Source organism: Tursiops truncatus, chromosome 9 (genome assembly GCF_011762595.2).
Source record: "Tursiops truncatus isolate mTurTru1 chromosome 9, mTurTru1.mat.Y, whole genome shotgun sequence".
Lineage (NCBI taxonomy): Eukaryota > Metazoa > Chordata > Mammalia > Artiodactyla > Delphinidae > Tursiops > Tursiops truncatus.
This window is the reverse complement of record NC_047042.1, coordinates 52,922,980-52,942,215: the sequence shown is the minus strand read 5'-3', so window position 1 is coordinate 52,942,215 and position 19,236 is coordinate 52,922,980. Positions and strand designations below refer to the sequence as shown.

The following is a 19,236-nucleotide window of genomic DNA, read 5'->3' as shown; positions in this document are numbered from 1 at the left end:
TACCTGGCCAATATGCAAAATTGTCAGGGTTATCTAAAACAAGGAAAAGTCTGAGAAACTGTTAGGACCTGAGAAAATACGATGACTAAATGTAATGTGGTATCCTGGATGAGATCCTGGAACAGAAAAGGGCATTCAGTAAGAAAATACGAATAAGCTGTGAACTTTAGTAGATCATATGTATCAATATTGGTTTATTAATTTTTACAAATGTATCGTACCAACATGATTTTAATAATACAAGAGATAGGGAAAGTCTCTTGACTACAAATTGTGTGCATTTTCAAAGAAAATATCTTGTACCTCCCTCCTGTATTTTCTGTATAGAAATAGTGAGCTTGTATAGTGTTTTTGCATAAAGGAACTTGTATCAGATGTAAACCTTTCATCCTTTGGGAAAAACGTTGCATTAAGTTCAGCTGGCCCATCCCACTGCTAGTGTTCACACCCAGAACGTTCTCTTATGTCGTTCTTGTTCACTGGCTATTGAATGCAGTTCTCTCTCATATTTAATGCTCTTGGAGTATCCTTCTGACACATTTTAGTGAACAGACACCATTATCTATCTCCCTCACGTGTTTTTTTAATCGCCTATTAACATTACCTTTACCATGCCTATCTGAACCAATACATTGTGCTTTTGGATGATAGCTCTGAATGGGAGGTTCTGAATAATACAGCTTAAATATAACAATTTAAATTTAGTAGTATTTGAACTTTTTCCAATATAGAGAGTCTGGTTATCACAGGCTATTTACTTTAAAGCAGTAATATGGCTTTTTTCCCTTATTATTTATATTATTTAAAACATTTACAACATAGAATGACAAAGAACAAAATGAATCAATACTCTATTAAGTAGCAAAACTGTGTGAATGGCCTCAAGGGGAATTTGAAAATCTTGACATAATGAGATATAAAATACAATTGATTGACAGGGAGCCAGGACTGAGGCCCTCACTACCATGACATTTAGGTTGGAAGATATCTGTAGTGTGCTTCCATCTGACTCAACAGATGGGCATGGTAAAAGGTGTGTGCGCATGGTGTGTGCGTGTGTGTTTATATAAGCTAGACCTGCTGTAGCATATTGAATGCAAGTCTTTATTAGAAATGTTCTGTATAACTTTTTATAAGCAATATATGTTTTATTGACACACATTTGGAATGCTTAAAGTATGAGCTGGAGGCCACCATCCCAAACTAGATTTGGGAGATACACTGAGGACCAGTTAATCAACCATTAAATTAACATCATTTTTCATTTCTATCATCACTTATTTATTTAAAGTAGTCACCTTTTTTTGTGGTTATCATTACATCCAGTTAATAAGAGGTGTGATTGAATTTCACACATATGTTAATTTCACATCTTATTTTCTTAGCTGTGACTCAGCCTCATTAAGTCCTTCAAAGGAAATTATAACATTTCTTTGAAAGGCATGGAGTTTTATTTAAACTACAACACTACCTGATCTTTTTTTAATGAAAGAACGACAGAATCCTTATTAAGGAGGTTGCTGGTAGTTGCTTTTTGTTTTTACGTATTAACTAAAGTTCTATTTCTAAGCATAATGGTAATTCCAAATGTTTACATGTGACACACATCCCTAGAAACTTTGAGTAAAATATGACATCAACATCTGTTTTACCTTCAGGAGTGTCATGTCTACTGGCAGGAACAGCCACCCAGATGCTTGAAAGAATCACCTATGTAGAAAAAGTGTTAGGCTATATCTACGTTACAGATTTTTGCTTTAATTCATTTAAATTGTTCACAGACTGATTCTTTCAGCCATTGCTTAATGAATTCCTTCTGCCAAAACACTTCCTCTCCTACTGCATCTCTCAAAATTTGACCCATCCTTCAAGACTTAGATTAAATGCTATTTGCCATTAAGTTGATCCGAATCCTCTCAAATATGTATGATCTCTCATCCTTCAGAATGCTGGTAACCTTTTTTTTTTTGTGCGGTACCCGGGCCTCTCACTGTTGTGGCCTCTCCGGTTGTGGAGGACAGGCGCCGGACGCGCAGGCTCAGCGGCCATGGCTCACGGGCCCAGCTGCTCCGCGGCATGTGGGATCTTCCCGGACCGGGGCACGAACCCGTGTCCCCTGCATCGGCAGGCGTACTCTCAACCACTGAGCCACCAGGGAAGCCCCTGGTAACCTTTTAATATTATCTTTTTGAGACTTTATTATAGTCTGCCTTGAATGACAGTTGTTTCTGTACATGTCTTGGTACCAATACCCTCTTTTAGCCTGTCTCTCCTGGAGAGGACTGTCTGCCCCTTTATCACCCTTAGCCTCACCTGGCACAGGCCACTACGTCCTCCAGGTAAGGTCACTGACCACAACCTTATATTTCCACCCTGTGCTGTAAACTTGTGCTCTTCCTACTCACATCCCTGCTCTGCCCCCGCCCCCCCGGTCTGTCTTCTCTAGTCCTCCTGCTTTGAGCATCTATTATTTCTAGTATGCTCCCTGTTCATCTAATCCTAGTTGGTCTTCTACTCATTTCCTATCCATAAACTTCAGAGCTTCTGGGGAGGATATTCTAATCCCACAGGGTTTTGAAGAAAATGGGGAAGTGGAATCTGCCCTTCAAAATGGAAGCATACGGGTGCCAGCTCCAAGTGTGCATGAAGAAAGATGGAAGACAGACTGGATGTGCATGAAGAAAGATGGAAGACAGACTGGATGTGCATGAAGAAAGATGGAAGACAGACTGGATGCAAGTATGCACGGAAAAGAATATTCCATGGACTGGAATCACAACGGGTGAGAGAGGTCATCCTCAGGAGATAAGAGCAGAGGAGGAGATGTTATTTCCAAATTTACCTAATCTTAAAAAGTACCTTGCCCACTTGTTAAAAATGTAGATTCAGGAGACCCACCCTAAGCCAGGAAAATCATAGTCCCTTGAGGAAGGGGTCTAGAAGTCTGCTTTTAAGAAGTTCCAGAGTGATCCTTAAGATTGGTTAATTTTGAGAAACCCTGGATAAATTGATGGTAAGGTCACAGAGACATAAAACGTCAAGAGAACCAGCAAGCAGGAGCAATGACCTTCCTCATCCCACAATGTGGGATAATTGGACTAAAAGCAGGGGCGCAGAGCAGAGTCCTAATGCACAGAGTGCTGTGGCTTCCTGAACGAGCCTGCATTAACTCTGCTGGCCGCAAATACTTCTCAGTAAAATATGAGGAAAAAGGCTTTTACCATAAGGCTACCAAGATTTTGTTAAATATGTTTAACCATTAAGGAAAATGTGGGAAACTGACATGTTTTCTTCTTCTGAAGCAATTATTCACTATTAGTATTTAGCCATAAATTTACTTTATTCTCTTTTCTGTTCTTAGTTTCTCAACCTATGGCAGTGGACTTGAAAACATTATTTGAACGACATATGGAGAAATCACAAGATTTCCATATTCGTTTTAGAGCAAAGCCAATAATTTATGTTTTAGAGACCATCAGTTTATTTTAAGAGAATCATCCTAGACTGTTCCTTACTGATAAAACTGAAACAAGCACAATTTAACTAAAAGTTCTTTATAAAAATAATACATATTTCATAATATTAGTACTAAAATGTCCCATACCAATGGCATGTCAAGTTGCTGTCCCTATTTTAACCTAAAGCCTAGCACTGGAGGAAAATCATAAAATTCACTTATTCATCATGTTTTATTTATTTTTTTCAACTGGATTTATAATCTGGACTATCGAAAGAGAAAAGTATGGACAAGGGCAATTCATAATTAAAGAATTTGTCATAACTTGTTTTGTAGTATCTACTGATTTGATTATTACTTCTCCAATAAAGAATTCCATTTCTCATTCAGTGCACATAAAGTTAATTGTAACCAAAGCATTTTTATTGCCTTATGCTTAATATAGTTGATATTTTTCTTAGTAAAACATGAATAGCTGTTTGAAATTAAAAACAGCAGTTTTTGGAGAATGGGGGGATGAATGAATCAGTATATCAAAATGTTTTTCCTTTTCATAAAAAGCTTATTTAATTTTTAACACTCAATTCAAAAAGCTTACAAAGGGATAAGCAGAAGGGAAGTTTGGCTGTGTATATTCTGACAGTCACTTACTAAAAAACCATTTATTTCCAGATATTTTCTTTAGGCACATAATTAACATTCAACTTAGTCTAATGCCTTTGAAAGTTTGTTAACAACTATATTCTTTGTTTCATCTCTCAGTGATATGTAAAAATAAAATATCTTTTTTAACTCAATGCATAAATGAGAAATCCCTTGATTATTCAATACTTTCATCATTTCCTTGAGTAAGAGTGAGAAATATGTTATTTGCTAAGAAAGAATCCAAGGTTCTAGAAGACTTTTGGAATGGCACTGTCTTTTAACGCAATCCTGTTGTCCCAAGAGGACTCAAAAGGGCATCAGGGTCTGCAAAAATTGTTACTAAATATCTTCTTACATATTCTGTCCTAATTCAAGACATTTTCTTTTTTTCCATGAGACTTTTTTAAACTTTTATTTTATATTGGAGTATAGTTGATTAACAATGTTGTGTTAGTGTCAGGTGTCCAGCAAAGTGATTCAGTATACATACACATGTATCTATTCTTTTTCAAATTCTTTTCCCATTTAGGTTATTACAGAGTATTGAGCAGAGTTCCCTGTGCTATACAGTAGATCCTTGTTGGTTATCTATTTTAAATACAGCATGTCAATCCCAAACTCCCAATCTGTTCCTCCCCCGCCACCCCACCTTTCCCCCCTGGTAACCATAAGTTCATTTTCTAAGTCAGTCTGTTTCTGTTTTGTAAATAAGTGCATTTGTGTATATATATATATATATATATATATATATATATATATATATATATATTTTAGATTCCACATATAAGCAATATCATATGATATTTGTCTTTTTCTGTCTGACTTACTTCACTTAGTATGATAATCTCCAGGTCCATCCATGTTGCTGCAAATGGCAATATTTCATTCTTTTTGATGGCTGAATAGTATTTCATTGTGTATATGTATGTACCACATCATCTTTATCTGTTCCTCTGTCAATGGAAATTTGGTTGCTTCCATGTCTTGGCTATTGTCAACAGCACTGCACTGAACACTGGGGTGCACGTGTCTTTTTGAATTATGGTTTTCTCAGGGTATATGCCCATGAGTGGGATTACTGGATCATATGGTAGTTCTATTTTTAGTTTTTTAAGGAACCTCAATACTGTTCTCCATAGTGACTGTACCAATTAACATTCCCACCAACAGTGTAGGAGGGTTCCATTTTCTCCACACCCTCTCCAGCATGTATTGTTTGTAGACTTTTTGATATGGCCATTCTGACTGGTGTGAGGTAATATCTCATTGTAGTTTTGATTTGCATTTCTCTAATAATTTGTGATGTTGAGCATCTTTTCATGTGCCTCTTGGCCATCTGTATGCCTTCTTTGGAGAAATATACATGACATGAACAAAAAAGATAGATACGTTTTCTGGATGGTGGTGAAGGTTATCTAAATTCAAAATATACTTGTCTTAAGTTGTAGTTTCAAGAAATATAGTTTTATATTCTACGATATATATAGGTGTCTGACTAGAGGAAAGATGCATTATTAACATGGATTTTACCTTTAGGCAAGATAATTGTGATTATGATTGATTCATATTTCATGTAGAACAACAGTACATCATTAAGCAATGGATTGTAGAAGAATAATGTGAATTTGATTATTTCAGTAGATCAGTGTTTTGATCACAGTGTTTTGTAAGGTGATCCCAAGATAGATCCCCAATTTCCTGATGAAATTCTAAATGAATCTTTAAATTCTGAAAAGAAAAACAGCATCAAAAGGTATCCACTCCAATAACTTTACTGCTTTCCCATTCATCTTGTGGACAGACTTTTTGGGAAAGAATTTCATACTTCCTGCCTTCCCTTGCTCAAGTCTCATTCACACCTCAACCCACTAGTGTGCTAAACCAGGTTTCGGTGGTAACAAAAGTCAGCTCCTAATTTGCAAAATCCAGTAGATCCTCTGTGGTCTCAACCCCCTTGTCTACTGTAGCATTACTGCTGCTGACTCAGGTCTTCTTGAAGCATTCTCTTCTTTTGTGTACATAATATTACTTCCCTTGATCCTATTTTGTCTGCTCAGTACTCTCCAGGGTTCTAGTCAAGATCTTCCTCTCTCCTTATTTTATAATCCTCTTTGTAAAAAGAAATTTTTATTGTAGTATAGTTGATTTATTGTTGTGTTAGTTTCAAGTGTACAGCAAAGTGTATAATCCTCTTCTTATACAATCACACATATGGCCATGGTCTGTATGCCAGTGACCCCTAAAACTCCACCACCAGGCTCCAAACTCTTTCCTACATTCTTGACATTTCATTTCCATCCAGTTTCTGGATATAACATCCAGGTATTTCAAGTACCAGATGACCCAAATAAATGTGTTACATTTCCACACAGGCACACTCTTTCTACTTCTGAGTAATCTGTGTCTCTTTAATGGCATTACCATCCATCCGCATCTTCAAGAATGTCCATTACGTTCTTTCAGACTCCTCCCTACCACCACATTAGATTTGTCGTCAATTCCAGTTCATTCTTACTCCAAAATATCTCAGGGTATAAAGTCGGCTAAGAGTCAGGATAAAATAAAATCAGTGAGCATTTGCAGTAGTGGTGGAAAAGGAAAAGGAGGGGACAGATTAGACACAATTCTCTTCCTATCTCCCCATCCTCCCCTTGATTAAAATTCAAGTATGTCTCCATATTTCTTACTGGATAATATTCAAAACTGCTAACAAGGCATGATCATATCCAATTCTTTTCCTAAATGCCCTACATTTTTTCCCCTGTTGAATGACCTTTTATTCATGAGTATATCTTTCACTTCCATACTGCTGTGCCTTTATTCATTCCATTTTCTTCTCCTACAATGTCTTTCTCTTGTATTTTCTTCTGGAAACTCCTTCTTGTCTCCACCAATTCTTTCCCTGGAGCCTCCTGTGACAACCCACAAGTACCATTCCATCCTCTGTGCTTCCAGGATTTTGTAGGTCTCCTGTGGCCCCTTCTTCACTAGACAAAGCTTACTTCCCCATATGTCTGTCTGCAAGTTTTGACCTCTTCAAGGATGGAGACTGTTAGACACTTAGCACATATTCACCCAGAAAACAGACACTGAAATGATAAGTAAGTGAATGATTTGTTTAAAGAATATTCACATTAGGTAACTGTAGGGGAAGTTAGTTGATTCTTCAAATTCTTTTTATATCAGTAATGGCCAAACCAAATTTTCTCATGTTTAGTCACAGTTCCCTATTTTTCCTACTTCTTGTAGCATAAACTGAGTATAGCATTTGGTGTTCCCTTAGTCACATAGATCATAACAAATGGTAAAGGCTCAATAACGAAAACTTCACTGGGAATGTGGTTGTTGTCATAAGGGGAACTACATGCTTCTATTCAGTACAGGCTGTTAGCTCTGTCATGCTAACAGTGTAAAAGCATTTGCTCGTTCAGTCAACACATGTTTACTGAAAACCTGAAACAGCTACAATATGCACAATATAAATTAAAGAAGGATGATTTATCTTGTAAAAAATGATTCCTAGTTTTTAGTCATTAAGTTCTATACAGGGAGCAATCTTCTATTGCTAACACAGTAACTGAATGAGTAAAGAGCAAGGCTCCATAGTTACTGGCTCCTGGAGCACTTTACAGGGTTCTATGGGCAATTCTCTTCTCCTTTGGTCTTTTGACGATCCTCTCTGTGAATCCAGTCATTTAAATCCAACTCTATAACACTCCTGGGAAGGGAGGGCAAATAGGAGAGAAATGCCCTTCAAACAGAAGCTCACACACTCTGGAGATACCTGAGAAAGAAAAGAAAGGAGATAAATGCCTACTTCTCTGCTCTACCTAAGCCCAGTTAAATGAAATGGGAAGAGAGCATCATTATTACTTGACATTCTACAAGGATGAATCATTTCCCACTTTCCTTTGTAAATGTGATGGAAGCAGCAAGGGGCTGATTGTGATGAGAAAGATGGATGGTCAACAACCCAGAGGGTTTCAGTTCCAGAATCTCAGCAAGCCGAGGCACAGCTTGCTGTGGCCTTGGGCAAGTCATTTCTCTTCTCTAGGATCTGAAGGTTCTCACAGTCTCTTTGCATAATGGTGCAATGCATATGGTGTCCCAGAAAGCACATCCCTACTCTTGTGAATTCCATTTGCCAACTAATTCCAAGAAAGATTAGCAGGTGTACCATGAAACATCAAGGGACAATTTCTACACTGACTCAAAGAAGTGGTAGTTTAAAGAGGCCATTTCATTTGTAGACAAAGAGAAGATAAAAGCTTTTTACTCAAAAGTACTGTTACTAACTATTGTTCTTTAGATAAAGGATTTGCCGTGTCACCACGAACAATGGGCAACTTCTTTGGATGTTGGATGGATGCAAACTAGGAGTTTTAAATGTACAAATTTTATAATATATGTAAATTTAAAGCACTTCTAAGTAACTATCGTATAAATGATTTTTGAGTGTAATGTATAGATAGGGCCATACTATTTAAGTGCTTGATTTAGTTAAACTAGAAAGTAAACTTAGTAAGATTTAATGAGGTTCACAGTGAACAACAGTTTACAAATCCTATTTCAGAAATTCATATGCAAAATCTAATATCTTATAACTTGTATATTTTTTTCCACAGTAGTATGTTTGCAGTTCTCTCACTTTCCATATTGTTGAGCACTGACTATGTTCAGGTCTGGTGTTAAGTACTTTACATGCATTGTGCATTATCTCATTTAATTATAACATAAACCAATTGAGTAGGTACAGTTTTTGTGAAAACACTTTGTAGATGACAAAAGTGATGATACAAAAGATGACATCCCTTGTTATAAATACTTGTGAAGGTACTGGAATCCACAGCTATTTCCCTCCAAGTGCCATGTTCTTAACGTTGTATTGACCCTGCCCTTCATGGACTTGAAAGCCCTTGTGTGATATACAGGGAGCCAAATCAACTGCAGCCTTCTCATCTCATGTTGGAGGATATCTTCAAGCTAGCTCTGTGAACAGGAAACAATTGGCTGAGAAAAAAGGAAAGTGAGCCAAATGTGTTGGGGACAATATAGTCATAAAAAAGGTAGAGGGGAATGAGGCCAACAACTGTTAAAAAATCAACTGATCACGCTGCTTTCTACATCAGCTCAGCTGGAGTCCATGCTGAGGTAGAAGTCAACTCAGTTCTTAAATGTGAATTCGGTCGAATTCTGAAGGAGCCTTCAGTTGTGATTTGAGGCATAATTATTACACAAGGTCACCAATTACAATTGTTTTCACACTCCTATCCTGTACTTTTTCCACAATCCTTACCAATTTTCAGAGGCCAGGGTTGGAGTAGGCAGATGTCCCACCAGATGCATTTCAATTTCGCTTGCAGAGTAACAGCTAACTGTTTCCTATCTGGGAAAGCTCTTCTAGACTACAAAAGCACAGAAAGGGTATATCTAATTTGTTCTCAGGTTCCTTAACTTCTTTAGGATGCAGCGATGTAACAGGAGAAACAGCCACGGTTGAATATGAGAATAAGTCACTGCAGAGCTAGCCCAGACATTTGATTTTAAAAAGCCCATAATACCTTTAGTTGTTTTGCTGTACATTGTGCAGATATTTTGGAAGAGTACGCTTCACTTTGCCGGGTTCAAAATGCTCAGTGGCATAATTTGTGATCTGGAACTTGCTGAGATGCGTGTAAGAGCTGAGACGAATTGGCAGAGAGAAGGTACTGGCAACACTTTTAGATGCAATTCCTAGAAACTAAAGAGCTATATGACCAGTATACAGAATGACTTTCGATCATAGTGTTTTAGTACCAGACTGAGTCATTTAGCATCAACTCCCTCAATTTATCAGTGAAGAAACTAAGGCTCAAAGAAGTGACTTGCCTGAAGTCAAATGAGTGTCAGAATCAGAATGGAATCTAAATTTTCAGATTCAAAGCCAAGTACTATATTGAGCTTCTTGTCTCATGCTGTCTCATCAATCTACCTCTGTCTCACAAATTTAATGCAATTATTCAACTTATAAATAGTGTTCTGTCTTCATAGCCAGGATATAAATCATGTGGATGAAAACCCATTCATTAATGGTGACAATTCAGTTATATCAGTTATGTTTAAACATGTGGTAGAGTCCACTCTGACTACCTGTGAATACCATAGTCTCAGAAGGAACAATTTTGTGTGGCCATTCTGAAAACGGAGTTTCATGCATAAATTTGTATGTTCAGTTTGTCAAGTAACTAACAGGATGAGAGGGATTTTGCAACATAACGTGCAAATCAAATTCTGAATAATTTTTTAAAAAGGACATTAAAACAATTCAAAATGTGTTTTCATGTTAGGCAAGGATTGGTAGATTTGGCATTGGTAATATCTGTTTAGAGATTTTTAAGTGTATCAGGAAAAGCAAATCAATGAAAATTAAGTGATCTATAAATAACACTTAACTGTCATTAATTGAAACAGTTGATATAAAATCGACCTATTTAGGAAAGAGTGATTTTTTTTGTTTGTTTTTCTTATGAATTTCGTTATATATATTCAGAAGAATACTTTTTAAACTTTGAGCTCCCATGAATAGTCATTTTAATATGAAGTGTGATCATAAAGTTAAGGAAATGCATATGGAACAGTTGAATTACACAAGGAATGCAAGTTTATATTATGAAGCTGTGGGCCTTGTTGAGTTAAATAGTTTCTGTTTGCTTTGTTTTTTTGCATCGTCGTTGCAAGATTATTTTGTATTACGTTAGGCTATAATTGTGTTATTCATAGGAATGAATTGTATAATCATAGTGCGGTGATGGCATTCAGGTAACCATGACTACTACTATTGTTCCATCAATTTTTGCTTTATGCAGCAGTGAATATTTTTAGTTGTTCTATTATTTGCTCTTTTAAAATTTGGAACCTAAATTATGTCACTTCTATTTTTTAAAAATCTTGCATAATTTTATATAGTGTTTCCTCCTTTTAGATACTTAGGTATGGAATACCATAAAGGAAGCTTGGGCAAGAGTCTTCTAATTTAGACAATAAATGTCTGTCAGTGAGGCCACTGTCTTCCTCATTTCCCAGGGTATAATATTTACATTTCTTAAAATTTCTTTCTAGCCTTTCTTTCCCTATAATCATTAGTTTCTTTATTATGAGAATTCTAAAAACCTTCCCTTATAGCCCATTCACAAACACCAGGCCTTCGCCACTCATACCTGGGTCATTGAGATACCCTTCTGACTGGGCTTCACACCATTCTCAACATTATGTGTGACTTAATCTCTTCCCACTAACCCCTTCTGCCTGATTCCATTCCTCCTGATTCCATTCCAAAGCAGCATCTTTTCTATTACAAAAGGTTTTCCAAAACTGGGCATTTCTCCTAATGTCAGAGATTGTAGAACTTGATGTGAATATAAAATGAATTATTCTTTAAGTAGGGAGCATTATTGGTTTTATGGGGTGTCCCACTGGCTGGGTACAAAGCTCTGAGTGTCAGGGTACTTGGAGGCTTTGTAGTATACATCACAGATTTTTTTGTTGTCTTTCTTTTGATAGTTATGAATTTGTTGTAAGCAAAACTCCAAGGTCAAGGGTGATCATACAGTTGAAATACTTCTGAGTGTGTAGACTGAAGTGCAAATAAACTATTGCTGTTAATTTAGATGAGGCAGTTTATTTTTCTCAGTTAACAACAAAATACTCAAGAAGATAAATAAAACCCTTCATTAGTGAGGTTTTCTACTGAGGAAAACTTAGTTATTGCAGATGTAAAATACTCTATGCCTGATACGAAAACTACTCATAAATTCTAGAGCCACTAGTGCAATCTGAAAGCAGTGTTATGATCAAAGGAATAGAGTCCAGTAATCAAAAGTTATATCAAATAGTTCAAAGTCTTTACTTGCATGTCTTGAAAAGTGTGAAGTGTTTCAAAACATAACACTAATAAAATTCTCCTTTTTCCCCACAATCTCTTCCTTTGCAGATCTGCAACACTCCTCAGAAACCCACCCCTCCAACCAGATTGAGTCTTTTTTTTTTTTCATTTTCTGCCCCAGATTTTTTATTATGTAAACACATCTGACAGTTCTCTACAAGGCATAATTCTTCTTCTTTAATTTAGGGAACAAAGAAAACTGGACTAGATATTCTCTTTGGCAGAATGAAGAAGGCGGACACCTCTGAGCAATTTCGAGTTGATTTTCAGTCATGAAAGTAAATGTTTTTGTAACTAGATTTTTGAAAGACAATTTTATAAGAACGTATACATGATGGTATAGTAGAACAGACTGTGCTGGAATTTGACAACAAATCCTTTGGATTTCAAGGGGGTTCAAGGCAAGAGAACTTAGTGCTAAATAAAATAATGATTTTTTTTTTATCACTACACAGTCTTTTCCTAATCTCCCAGATTACAACCCAGAGAGGTTTCGTTTTTTTTTTTTTTCTTTTTTCCTTTATTTATCATTAGACCAATATTTCTTCTCTGCTTAATTCACTGTATCTGAGATGCCTTTTCACATGGATAGGAGTCTCAAACAATTCGTTCTTAAGACACTTTATATTTTAACTGGTCACACATATAAAAGTATCCAGCAGAATGTACAAAAATTTTATATAAATCAAGTTTGAAACCTATTCATTTTGGTCATTGTGAAGACCAATATTTTGCTTATCTGATTTTCAATCTAATATGGAATAATATTTGGGACAATACAAAACTTTATTAAAATAATTAGTGATTATTTTATTTATAATAATAATATAACAAAAATTACATGTGGTTGGATGCCATGACCATATCAAAATTTTGTTACATTCAATGTCTGTACTTATGTAAGATAAGAGTGAGATAAGAGGGAACAAAAAGCTCTAAAAACACTTCTCTGGGGCTTCCCTGGTGGCGCAGTGGTTGGGGGTCCGCCTGCCGATGCAGGGGACACGGGTTCATGCCCCAGTCTGGGAGTTTCCCGCGTGCCGCGGAGCGGCTGGGCCCGTAAGCCATGGACGCTGAGTCTGCGCGTCCGGAGCCTCTGCTCCGCGGCGGGAGGGGCCGCAGCGGTGAGAGGCCCGCGTACCGCAAAAAAAAAAACAAAAAAACCACTTCTCTGACCCTCAAGCTCCACAAGGAGGCACTTTTTTCAGGAGAGGCTTCTCAGCTATTTGACTCACCTGAGCTCCTCTGTAAATGTAGATCTTCGGACTTTTTTTTTTTTTTGATTGACCACATATATTATTTCTTATGCACTAACAGTGTCACCACAGGCTATTAAACACTTTTTTGCAACTGAATGTGCCCTTCTTAATAACCGGGGCAGCCCTCCCCAGGGCCGGTGGCTTGGCCGGCTGTGGAAGCAGCTGTCTACCTCCTCTGCCTTCTGGCTGAGGGCCTTTGTGCCAAGCACGATTTTCACCATTAGATGCAACAGCTCTCATCTGGTTGCTCCTTTTGATTTCATTCCAAGCCCCAAGTCCCTTTAATTCCTTCTCAGCTTCGCAAGAGGGAGCGGGGAGCTTGGCAGTCTTCCAAGGAAGAAGTGGCTCGTAGTGGATGGAGCATGATTTTTTTAAAGTGGGATTTTATACCAGATCTGGAAGAGGCATCCCGTAATCTACTATCTATGCTAAGTGAGCCTCCATCTCTTAATTACACTTTACAAAATGTAAAAGGCATTTTACAAAATATCTCTTGTTGTTAACCTAATTTATGTTTATATTTAGTCAAGTTCACAGGGTTGGGGTGGGTATTGGGTTAGGTTTACCAGGTTCAGGAAATTCTTAAGAGGAAGTCAGTCTTTGAATGTGTTATATAAAGCTACCCATGATACAATTTAAAATATATATATATATGTTTTTTAAAATAAAAATATTGCAATGCTTTTAAAAATTGCAGGGACAGATGAATATTTAAAAGCTTTAAAATATTTAGAAAGAGCAGTTGTAAAGAAGGAAATAAAAAGAGACTCAGATATTACGACCTGCTAAAAAGAGAAATTTAAAGAATATAGGCAGTCAGGGATGTTGAAATAAGTTTGCTAATTCATGTAAAACTAGTTAATTACCTGCAGAGCAATAAAATGTCATGTTTTCTAGAGAAGGGAAATCAATTGTATCTTAAATGAAATTCATTTGCATTGCTATGGACAGTAATCTTTGCATGACAATCAGTTCCATTAACTTCAACTTCTACTAGTCTAGTTAATAGAAAATTAATTAAATGTACCTATCCCTATTGAATAAGAATTTCTCATTAGTTTCCCATCTCTCCTGCTCTGCACATTCTCACCTGTACCACATGACCTTACCCTCTACTTAAGAAGAAATATTGAGACCACCTGGCATACTTTCCCTTGTGTATTTCTACCTCCTACTTACAACAGGCCTCCCAGAATTCCACTCAGCCTAAGAGGGAAAGGTTTTCTCCCTCCTTCAAGGAAATCCTTCTACTCTTTTCATTCCCATCTCTTTGAGTCTATCCCAGGTTTAGCCTCTCTTTATAAGTATTTTCAACTTTCCTCTTCCAATGACTCTTTCCTTTTTACCTACGTTGAGGTTTCTCTCACATGACACATTTTTACCGAGCTCAGCTACCTTTCTTACTCTGAAGACTTTCATATGCGTGATGAACTCCTGGATGATGAGTTCCCATCCTCTCTGCTTCCACAAGGTAATTGTATATTTCATTATTAAACTTTGGGAGTTTACGGTTCGCTTTTGCTTGCCATGTTACTAAAAAGTCCTTTCTCAAACCTTATCTTCTAGTGTCAGCATTATTTCACAATCCTGTAGTATCGGCGTCTTGATTTTCAGCTTTCTTTCTTACACCTGCGATTCGTCATTCTCCTGAACCTCTGCCTTTTCCTTGCCACTCTCTTTGCCTGGCTATGACAGCATTTATTGTAAAGATTCTACCCTTGATTCTTGATCCCTCTCTAAATATGAGCCACACTCCTAATTTCATTGTTTTAATGAAACCTTGAGCCAAAAGTATAGCTCCAGGTTGAACCTCTCAAATTCCAGTCACATAATTCCAATTGCTTACAAAAGATAAATACTTCTCATGGCAAGCTTAATATATCTGAAACTGAAAACACTTTCTCTCTTCACAAATGGAGTTCCTTTTGGACCAAACTAGTTTCAAAGAATATTAATACATTTTTCCAAATCTCATGGGAAGACTTTCATTAAATTCCATATACACAATGTTATTGAATCTTATCAGTGTTCTTGAATGTTGTTTCCCAAATTTATCCTCAGCTTCAAATCCATCACCAAATCCTTATATTAGTATTATATTTAGTGTTTTTGTGTATACACTTATTTCACTTCCCTACTAGATTATAAGCCACCTAAACAAAAGGATTGTATCTCTTTTTCTTGAACAGGTCACGTAATTAATAATTAAAAATATAAATACATTGCATAACTTTATAATTTTCAAAGCACATTATTTATTTTCTAATGTACTCTAATGGCTGAAGCTCAGAGAGGTCAAGGGGTATTGCTCAAGGTTTCAAAGGCTGTAAGAAAGAGAACAGGAAATTGTGTTGCTGAATTTGCATCCAATGCTTCTTCATAACAATATTCATCAACTACTTAGTCACGTAGAATGATATAACAGAAAAAAATTAAACCCATATTTAACTGTCGTTACTAATTCTTTCTTAGTGTAGAAATTCTCTCTTTTTCTCTCAGCATTTAAGTAACATGAGAATTCCTGGGGTGGCACGGAGGGTTCTTGGAGTAGAAAAAGATTTGGAAAATTGAGAAGTTTCTCTACTAAATGGGCAACATTTGCTTACTGAAAATAGTCTCCACAGAAGCATTTTATAGGATCTTTTCACTCCACTTTGGAAAAGCAAAGTTTTATGAAGTGTTATTTGCTTCGTTTTCCCACCCAGAACAGTGAGAGCAGATATCCTTGCTGTAAAGAATTATTTTTACATCTTATAAAACTCTCTCGTTTAAGGGCTGCATTTCTCATCCACCATTAGGGAACGAAAGTTATTGTGTGTTTCAAACCAGAGTCTACAGCTGTTGAAAGGTCATGTAAAATTTACAGCTTTTTTAATCCCACTTTGGAACATGTTTCTTCTATAAAATGTTAGATTTTGATTGCTAAGCTTCTTCACAGGATAAGTCCAGGATGTTCTGTTGTACGGAGATAATTTATTATTGGGCAGAAGATTTTGATAGAGTAAAAATATAGTTACTTCAGTATTTTGTCCTGATAGTAATAAGATTTTATCAGAGAAAGGTCATTTTAAATTAGTCATGCACCTGAGAGCAATTAAGAGAGAAGAAACAGGTGGGAATTAGAAAGCTCGTACTCACTGTTAAAAAAGCTCTAGCTGGTGAATTGTTTACTTCAAAATGAAGCATTGAATCTACCAGCATGATCTCTCATTTTCTCCTGATGGTGGACAGCTGTCATCTGTGCCCTGCGAGGGCTGTATTTATGTGGAACATACCTTCCTTTCGGCGCTTAAATCTGAGTCTTAATTGTCAGGCTGTATCTTAGGTTTTTGTTGTTGTTTTGTTTTAAATTTATTTTTTCTTAAAATTCTAAGTTTTTGTTGAAACTCTAATTTAAATATCTTTGCTTGTTTGTGCTGTCAATGATTACTGAAGGGCCTATAGGCATGTGGGACAGTGTTTTCTATAACTTCCTAAAGGGAAGGTTTCTTGATCAGAAGTGCCTCCTTTGGAAAGAAGCTTGAGGGTTGCTTCCCTAATTCTTAGATAAGGGCACGATATCACAGAAATACTCAACTATTCTTAACATCTACTTTTTGCTCATCAGTGAAAGAGAACATGGGATACTGCATGTGAGTAAAGCAAGGCAAAATTAAATAGAAGAAAACAGGCTAGATGGAGAAAGAAACTAGAAGGGAAATCTAGTGTTTTAAATAAAAATAACCCACTTTCATCCACCTTAATCCATGAAACAGATCTCACATACTCTAAGAAAAAACTGAACTGGATGGATAAATAAATATACGCAGCAAAAGAACTGACTTCCACAAATTTTTGTCGTCAAGGACAATGAGAGAAGTTAGCCATATCCACACATCAGACTTCCAAATCTGTAAATACCAAATGTCTATCACAAAAAGAATCATACAAGAATTTGATAGGAATATTTGCTCCTTCATTTGCTGGTGTTCCTTTGCCAGTTCTACCACTTTCTTTAATAGTTGAATAGGTAGGTGGTAGCTACCTTAGGTGTTTTTTCAAATGCGATTTCCAACAGTAAACAGCATAGTATGAACTTCCCCTGTGATTCTGTCTTTCTCACTAGTGAACTTGATTGGCTCAGTTTGTTCAAACACCCAACTGAGGAAACTAAAGCCCTGTGTTTATAAGTCCCTAGTGGGAAAATGTGTTGGGATGATAGACATCTTTCCTCACTGAACATAGTGGTCAGTATGTCTTGACACAAACAGATTATCATTCCTCTGCTTCAAGGAAAATAACCTCAAGAATACTGCTTTGTTGATGATGCAGAAATGAAATAAGATCATACATGAAGTTCAGCTAAACTAATACTTAAGGTGATATTGATTAATTGATTTACAATGATTAATTGGTATACATTGATTCATTCATCTCTACTAACCATTTCAAGGGACTTGGACATTTCACCAAATTGAGTAATTTCCCATTAGGCATGCAGTCTTGTGCAAGTCTCAATGTCTCCTCAAAGCACTAGGTAAAGAAAAATCCGTTTGTTCACACCAACAGCATTCAAGATTAACATACTTTTGCATGAAAACGCATGGAAAATCAGTCTATGGAGAAGTAGTGTCCTGTACAATGCTTTTTTCATTAATTCTCTTGTCTGACCATTCTTGACTCCCACTTTAGCTGCTCCTTCCTTTTAGGCCTCAGCTCATGTACCTAGAATTTTCTTGACTATAGCACAGCATCACTCTTGCCTCATTGTTCATCTCACTTTTTCCCATGGAATAGGAAGTTCTAATTGGAGAATAAAGTATAATGAAACTAAGCTGATGTAGGATTCTTAACTTTGCCAAATTGTAGGCAAGACTCTGACAAGTGGAAGGTGTCTGGGGCTGCACTTTGACCCTCACTGTATGTCTTCTTTCACCCCATGACATGTCTTTAGATGCTCTTACATATTTTACATTAAAATAATGAAGACGTCTTTGCCAAGCAGGTGTAATTTTGCAGAGCTCTCGTGTCTAATATTATCCCATTGAGTAGATGAGATGTAACTTAGCCCTCATGAAACAAGACTATGAATAACCATTCATTTGTAGTTGAGAGAAAGCAGGCATAATTTCTTCTGACAGGGCCTATCCCATACTTTCCTTTGCAATATTAGATAGTCGTTTATTTTAGGTGACAATATGTAGGGTGGGGAGGTATATTTCCTTGCTCATTGATTATTATGGCATCTTAGCCTCTCCCTCCTGAATAAACAATTTAGCCCACTAACTTATGGTCACCCTTCCTTTTACATATCATAACACCTGCAGATGATAATATTTGTTTTACACATTGGGGTAAAAATGTGACTGTCCCTAGGGCTCTGTCCACTCCAAAGTCTGGACAATCACTACCTTCACACATGCTTAGCTGTTTGTTTATAACCAGTGGCATAGTTATTAGGTGGTTCTGTAACTATCTCTGTTCTGGGACTTGCTGAGAAAGCTATTACTTTCTTTATAAACAGTTTCCAGGATCCTCTCAGAGAGGGGTCTCACTCTTTTTTCTGATGAGTAACTAGGAGAGTGTTCATTGCTTTGGGTGGTCCTGATTAGTATCACTTGCTGTGTGCCTGCATGATCTACACAGCCATCAGCCCTCATTCTTCCTGTCAGATATCCTGGTATTAAAGATTCTCACATGTTAATACTAATGGAGAATCATCCTGGGGCTAGTCTTCTGCCTCAATTATAGTTACCTCAGAATAGGAGAAATAAAACAAATGAAAAACAACAACAAAAAATACCCAAACAGCAGGTAGAATAGGAAAAGACTCACCCTATTCTGCAACTCTTCTTCTTTCCCTTTTAAACCCAATCTTCCTATATCAAGTTCATAGCAGGAATTCAGAGATAGTTTTGAGGTTGTAAGAGCACGTGTAAGGAGCACAGTACAGTCTCTTTGACAGTAGTATGGAG

The 19,236-nt window shown here is 36.7% G+C and overlaps 1 protein-coding gene and 1 long non-coding RNA gene across 2 annotated transcripts in view; both read left to right on the top strand.

The window, feature by feature from the left end:
- The window catches only part of LOC141279546 (uncharacterized), a 199,125-nt gene extending 186,468 nt beyond the window's left edge, over positions 1 to 12,657 (top strand). Inside the window, exon 3 of the long non-coding RNA XR_012333986.1 lies at positions 12,210 to 12,657. This is a non-coding gene — a long non-coding RNA (uncharacterized lncRNA). The remainder of the gene's footprint in view (positions 1 to 12,209) is intronic.
- The window catches only part of ZNF804B (zinc finger protein 804B), a 447,143-nt gene that overhangs the window by 191,610 nt on the left and 236,297 nt on the right, over positions 1 to 19,236 (top strand). The gene's annotated exons all lie outside the window — the stretch shown is intronic.